A 7,955-nucleotide genomic window follows, 5' to 3' on the forward strand; every position below is an offset into this window, starting at 1 on the left:
CCCACCAGCTACATCTTCGCATGCAAGGAAGTGCGTCCAAAAAAATGATTCGCCCCCCTGACTGCTGGGACCCACCAGCTACATCTTCGCACATGAGGAAGTGCGTCTGGGAAAAAACAATTCACCCCCCTGACTGCTGGGACCCACTAGCTACACCGTCGCACGCAAGGAAGTGCGTCCGAGCAAAAAAATGATTCGCCCCCCTGACTGCTGGGACCCACCAGCTACATCTTCGCACGCAAGTAAGTGCCTGACAGTCGGGACCCACCTGGTCGAAGCGTACATAGCATTGTCATTCTGGTCGCGAACGTGTACGTACATACTGGTGGATGTAGAGGCGCACACATGTCGTAGTAGAGGCACGTACGTGTCATAGTAGAGGCGCGCACGTAGCATGTACATGTACGTAGAGCGGCCAGTGTGCAAGAAAGAAAATACGGCCACGTATGTGTACATGCGGGCGGGGTCTCGAACGCCTGCACGCGTATACGTACGGCCAGGGCTCGTGTACATGGCTGGGTCGGAACGGAGAAACATCGTTGTCATCGTGTTCATGGGGAGCCAACAGAATGCGTCGTGTTCATGGGGAGGCAATGGAATGCGTCGTGTTCATCGGGAGGCAGCGGAACACGTGGGAGCCAACCGGCTTGGACGGAACAGGAGATGGAAACGAGGCCTGGCGTACCGCAGAACGGAGGAAACGACCTTGTGTTCGACTGGCCACATTCGAAACGGGATCCTGTTCATTGGGAGGGGTCTTACAAACTGCAAAACGGAGGAAACGGACCTCCTACAGTCGAAATGGGGATCCTGTTGATCAGGAGGGGTGTGGCGTACCGCAAAACGGACGAAACAGACTTTTGTTGGAGCGCTACGGTCAAAACGGGGGTCCTGTTCATCGGGAGGGGTGTGGCATACCGCAAAACGGACGAAACGGACTTGTGTTGGAGCGCTACGGTCGAAACGGGGGTCCTGTTCATCGGGAGGGGTGTGGCGTACCGCAAAACGGGACTCCACGGGATACTGTACATCTCCACCGTCGACCTCCTCTAGCCTCCACGGGCTACCGTCGACCTCCTCCAGCCTCCACCGCGTGCTACTCCACCGGCTACTATTCAACCACCCCTCCACGGGCACCCCTTCACCGTCTACTGTTCATCCAGCCCTCCACAGGGTCGTCCTGTTCATCCATAGGCAACGCCATCGGGTCCTACATCCACCCCGACCGCTCACTGTTCATCCAACCCCCCTCCCCCCGCAATGCTCACTGTTCATCCTATCGATCGGCTTCAGTTAGCAGCAGTAGCGAAGGAATCGCTCGATCTGGTTCAGTTAACAGCCATCGGTCGATTGCTCGGGTTCAGCAATGCGTAGCCTGCAGTGCAATCGCTCAGGTTCAGTTAGAGCCCAACGCCTCGCTCGGGTTAAGTTAGAGCCAACGCCTCGCACACACGCGCGTACGTCTGCGATGGAAACGCGAATCGCTCGGCCTCCGACCACCCACCGTAACCGGGAACTCCCGGAAATTTTCCTTGCCCTTGCTTCTACCATGGTTTTTTCCGTCATGGACGCCCAATGAATGTCATGCAGCTTCGTCTCCAGCCCGCCCAGGACGAAAAGCCCATTTTCTGTCATGTTTTTTTGTCATAGAAGTAGGAGCCCACCACATCTATGATGATACCGTGTTTTGTCACAATTATCGTCATAGAAGTGTCATAAGTATGACAGAATTTTTTTTTTCGTTCGGCCCAAAATGTCACGGATGTGTCTTTTTTTTGTAGTGTAGAACTTCAAATAATTATGACGATATCCAGGAAATGATCATTACATAGGCACCACGTCCAAGATTAGTAGACGGACTCCTGCCTCCATCTACTACTATTACTCCACACATCGACCGCTATCCAGCATGCATCTAGTGTATTAAGTTCATGGAAAAATGGAGTAATGCAGTAAGAACGATGACATGATGTAGACAAGATCTATCTATGTGGAGATAGAACCCATCGTTTTATCCTTAGTAGCAACGATACATACATGTCGTTTCCCTTTCTGTCACTGGGATAAAGCACCGTAAGATCGAACCCACTACTGGGCACCACTTCCCATTGCAAGATAAATAGATCAAGTTGGCCAAACAAAACCCAAATACCGGAGAAGAAATACGAGGCTATAAGAGATCAAAGAAACTCAAATAACTTTCATGGATATAAAAAGATATAACTGATCATAAACTCGAAGTTCATCAGATCCCAACAAGCACACCGCAAAAGAGTTACATCAGATGGGTCTCCAAGAAACCATTGTATTGATAATTCAACGAGAGAGAGGAAGCCATCTAGCTCCTAACGACGGACCCGAAGGTCTACAAAGAACTACTCACGCATCATCGGAGAGGCACCAATGGAGGTGGTGAACCCCACCTGAGATGGTGTCTAGATTGGATCTGGTGGTTCTGGACTCTGCGGCGGTTGGATGAATATTTCGTCGATCTTCCTAGGGTTTCTGGAATATTGGGGTATTTATAGAGCAAAGAGGCTGTCCGGGGGGCACCCGAGGTGGGCACAACCCACCAGGGCGCTCCTGGGCCTCCTGGTGAGTTGTGCCCCCTCGGGGCACCCCCCAGGCGCAGCCAGGGCCCATTGTGTTCCTTCTGGCCCATAAAAAATCATCGTGGAGTTTCTTGGCATTTGGACTCCATCTGATATTGATTTTCTGCGATGTAAAAAATATGGAAAAAACAGCAACTGGCACTTGGCACTATGTCAATAGGTTAGTACCAAAAATGATATACAATGACTATAAAATGATTATAAAACATCCAAGATTGATATTATAATAGCATGGAACAATAAAAACTTATAGATACGTTGGAGACATATCAGTCTCCCACTTGCACTAGAGTCAATAATCTAGTTTACATCATAGTGTATCTAACACCCATAGAGTTATTGTGTTGATCATGTTTTCTCGTGGAAGAGATTTAGTCAACGGGTCTGCCACATTCAGGTCTGTATGTACTTTGCAAAGTTCTACTCTCCCTCCTTGATGTAATCACAGATGGAGTTGAAGCGGCGTTTGATGTGCTTCGTCTTCTTGTGAAACCTGGGCTCCTTGGCAATGGCAATGGCACTAGTGTTGTCACCAAAGATAGTCATTGTACTCCGAAATCAGATATGAATTCCTTCATCTAGACTCCGTTTTGCGTTGCTTCCGAAGCAGCTATATATTCCACTTCACATGTAAATCCTTCTACGATGCTCTGCCTAGAACTGCACCAACTGACTGCTCCTCCATTCAAAATAAATATGTATCCGGTTTGAGACTTTGATTCATCCAGATCAATGTCAAAACAAGCATCGTTGTAACCCTTTACGACGAGCTCTTCTTCACCTCCATAAATGAGAAACATGTCCTTAGTACTCTTTAGGTACTTAGGATATTTTTGACAACTGTCTAGTGATCTACTCCTAGATCACTCTGGTACCTACCTGCCAGACCTATGGTGAGGCACACAGCAGGTCTGGTACACAACAGAGCATACATTATAGAGCCTATGGTTGAGGAATAGGGGACGACCTTTATCCTTTCTCTTCTTCTAACGTGGTCGGGCTTCGAGTCTTACTCAACTTCACACCTTGCAACATAAACAAGAACCCCTTCTTTGACTGGCCCATTTTGAACTTCTTCAAAATCTTGTCAAGGTATGTGCTTTGTGAAAGTCCTATCAGACGTCTTAATCTATCTCTATAGATCTTAATGCCCAATATGTAAGCACCTTCACCCAGGTCTTTCACTGAAAAACTCTTGTTCAAATGACCTTTTATGCTTTCCAGAAATTCTATACATTTCCAATCAATAATATTTCATCCACATATAGTATTAGAAATGCTACAGAGCTCCCACTCACTTTCTTGTAAAAACAAGCTTCTCCGTAAGTTTGTATAAAACAAAAAGCTTTGATCACCTCATCAAAGCATAGATTCCAATTCCGAGATGCTTGCACCAGTCCATAGATGGATTGTTTGAGATTGTATACCTTTTTAGAATCCTTAGGAACGACAAAACCTTCCGGTTGCATCGTATACAACTCTTCCTTAAGGAAACCATTAAGGAACGTTGTTCTGACGTCCATCTGACAGATTTCATAATCAAAATATCTGGCAATTGCTAACATAATTCTAACAGACTTCAGTATCACTGCGGGTGAGAAAGTCTCATCGTAGTCAACCCCTTAAACCTTTCAAAACCCTTTGCAGCAAGTCAAGCTTTATAGACTTGATTACCATCAACGTATGTCTTCTTCTTAAAGATCCATTTGCTCTCAATGGTCTGCCGGTCATTGGGTAAGTCTACCAAAGTCCATACTTGGTTTTCATACATGGATCATATCTCATATTTCATGGCCTCACCATTTGTCAGAATTTGGGCTCATCATTGCTTCTTCATAGTTCGTAGGTTCGCCATTGTCTAACAACATGACTTCCAAGAGAGGATTGCAGTACCACTCTAGTGCAGAACGTGTCATGGTCGACTTATGAAATTCAGTAATAGCTTGATCTAAAGTTCCACGCTCATCATTAGCTTCCTCTATGGCTGGTGTAGGCATCACAGGAACTTCTTTCTATGATGTGCTACTTTGCAATTCAACAGAAGGTACATTTACCTCATCAAGCTCTACTTTCCTCCCACTCTCACTTCTTTCGAGAGAAACTCCTTCTCTATAAAGGAACCATTCTTGGAAACAAAGATCTTGCCCCAGATCTATCACAGAAGGTATACCAAATGATCTCTTTAGGATATCCTATGAAGACGCACTTCTCTGCTTTGGGTTCGAGATTATCAGGCTGAAGCCTCTTGACATAAGCGTTGCATCTCCAAACTTTAAGAAATGATACCTTAGGTTTCTTGCCAAACCATAATTTATACAGTGTCATCTCAATGGATTTATATGGTGCCCTATTTAAAGTGAATGCAGTTGTCTCTAATGCCTAACCCCAAAATGATAGTGGTAAATCGGTAAGAGACATCATAGAACGCACCATATCCAATAGAGTACGATTATGACGTTCGGATACACCATTACATTGTGGTATTCCAGGTGGCGTGAGTTGTGAAACAATTCCACATTGTCTTAATGCATGCCAAATTCGTAACTCAAATATTCTCCTCCATGATCAGATTGTAAGAATTTTATTTTCTTGTTACGATGATTTTCCACTTCAGTCTGGAACTTCTTGAACTTTTCAAATTTTTCAGACTTGTGTTTCATTAATTAAATATACCCATATCTACTTAAGTCTACTATGAAGGATAAGAAATAATGATATCCACCACGTGCTTCAACACTCATCGGATAGCACACATCGGTATGTATTATTTCCAACAAGTCACTTGCCTGCTCCATTGTACCAAAAACGAGGTTTTAGTCATCTAGCCCATGAGGCATGGTTCACATGTTTCAAGTGATTCCAAAAGTCCATCAGCATGGATTTTCTTCATGCGCTTTACACCAATATGACCTAAGTGGTAATGCCACAAGTACGTGGTACTATCATCATTAACTTTGCATCTTTTGGAATAAATGTTACGAACATGTCTATCATTACGATCGAGATTCAACAAGAATAAACCATTCATATTGGGTGCATGACCATAAAAGATATTATTCATGTAAATAGAACAATCGTCATTCTCTGTCTTAAATGAATGACCATCTCGCAATAAACACGATCCAGATATAATGTTCATGCTCAACACGGGCACCAAATAAAAATTATTTAGGTTTAAAACTAATCTCGAAGGGAGACGTAGAGGGGCGCACAGACGGCGATCACATCAAACCTTGGAGACATTTTCAACTTGCATCATCACCTCATCCTTAGCTAGTCTCCGTTTATTTCACAGATCCTATTTTGAGTTACAAATATTAGCAGCCAAACCAATATCAAATATCTAGGTGGTGGCGTCCTGGGAGCAGGGTCCCCAGACTTGCTTGCCTGCTGCCCACGGCGTGGCTCCACCAGCGGCCCTGTATGGCCCATCTTCACCAGCAAACACTATAGACCCTCGTGAGGGGCCAAGCCTCGCGAGGCGGACAACACAAGACCTCCTCGGGGGCGGCCTCACTAGGCTGGCTCGCGAGGGGCGGAGAGATCAAGGAGAGGGGCACCTCGCGAGGTTCCTGTGATGCAAGCCATGACGACCAAGGCCAGGCGGGCACCAGGCGGGCGCCAGCGCGCGCAATGTACTCATTTCCTCTTTGGTGCTAAAGAGGCAAGCGCAGGCGTGGAGTCCTGAGGCATCAAGCAAAGGTTTCCACATCGGTGCAACAAGACCAAGACTAGCAGGACGGCAGGACTGAGGTCACCATGGAGCCCAGGATGGCGTCACCACCAGAGCCTTTGGCAGGCGAAGACCGCCTTTAGTCAGGATAACTTGTACTAGTTGTCCCCCTTCAAATTTGGCCGTTGTTGGATCCCTCCCCGCCTACATTTGGGAAGAGGACCAGGGCCTCTATAAATAGGACTAGCCACCACAGTAGGAGGCAACAGATCTTGGATCAAATCCATTCCATCCTCACACACACGAGCTCACCGAGCTCAAGAACACCTCTCCTCAGGAGGTTGTTCTTCCCTTGTACTTGTTCATCCTCAGCCCAAGAGGCAATCCACCACACCACACTGGAGTAGGGTATTACACCACATTGGTGGCCCGAACCAGTATAAACCCGGTGTCCCTTGTTCTTCGAGTTCGACGTGCTGAGCCTTGAGATCGTTGTGAGTGGGTGAGGTGGGGAAGGGAGAGATCTTTGTGTGCACCCCATTGTTTGAACCTTGAGGGTTTCGCCGGAACCCGAAATCCAACATTTGGCACGCCAGGTATGGGTGCGCTGAAGCTTTCCTTTCATCATCCACACTCCACCACCTCTGTGCCTTGTCCCCATGGCCGGTGTTGCTCCTCTGGCTGGGGTGACAGGCGCTGACCACGGCGCCAGGGGGCTCAGAGCCTTTGCCCCCGCCTTGTGACGGGTACAATGGCCGCCCAAGTTCAAGCCAGAGATGCCACCGTGTTATGACAGCGTGGTGGACCTGTCGGCCTTCCTGCTGGCGTATGAAGATGTCATCCTAAAGGCTGGTGCCGGTGTCAAAACCGGCGGATCTCAGGTAGGGGATCCCGAACTGTGCGTCAGCTCGATGGTTATAGGAGACGGGGGACACAATGTTTACCTAGGTTCGGGCCCTCTCTATGTTGGTAATACCCTACTTCCTGCTTAATCGATCTTGATGAATATGAGTATTACAAGAGTTGATCTACCACGAGATCGTAATGGCTAAAACCCTAGAAGTCTAGCTTGTATGCCTATGGCTATGAGTCTTGGCCTCTACAGACCTAGCCCTCCGGTTTATATAGACACCGGAGGTATCTAGGTACATCAGGTCGGTTTACAGAGAAAGGAATCTTCATATTCGATCGATGAGCTTGCCTTCCACGCCAAGGAGCGTCCCATCCGGACACGGGTGGAGTCTTCGGTCTTTGTATCTTCACAGCCCATTAGTCCGGCCCATGTCCAACAAGCCGGACGCCCAAGGACTCCTTAGTCCAGGACTCCCTCGGTAGCCCTTGAACCAGGCTTCAATGATGAGGTGTCCGGTGCGTAGATTGTCTTCGGCATTGCAAGGTGGGTTCTCCTTTACGAATACTCCAAGATAGTCTTCGGACGCAACGAATGTCTCCGGATCTGTAACACAAGTACCACACACACAGTCGTAGAGAGTATAATATTTCACGAGTCCCATCCGCTGACAACTTTTTGCAAGATGACATCACGACTGCCCAGCCATTATTTCAAACCATTTTCGTCTGCCGTTCCACGTTTCGAGATGCGGTTTCCATTGGCACGTCTTGTCAAAGCAGAGATCGTGTCCCCTTATTGCGGTATTCTTATCAATACG

Source organism: Triticum dicoccoides, chromosome 5B (assembly GCF_002162155.2).
Source record: "Triticum dicoccoides isolate Atlit2015 ecotype Zavitan chromosome 5B, WEW_v2.0, whole genome shotgun sequence".
NCBI classification, from domain to species: Eukaryota; Viridiplantae; Streptophyta; class Magnoliopsida; order Poales; family Poaceae; genus Triticum; species Triticum dicoccoides.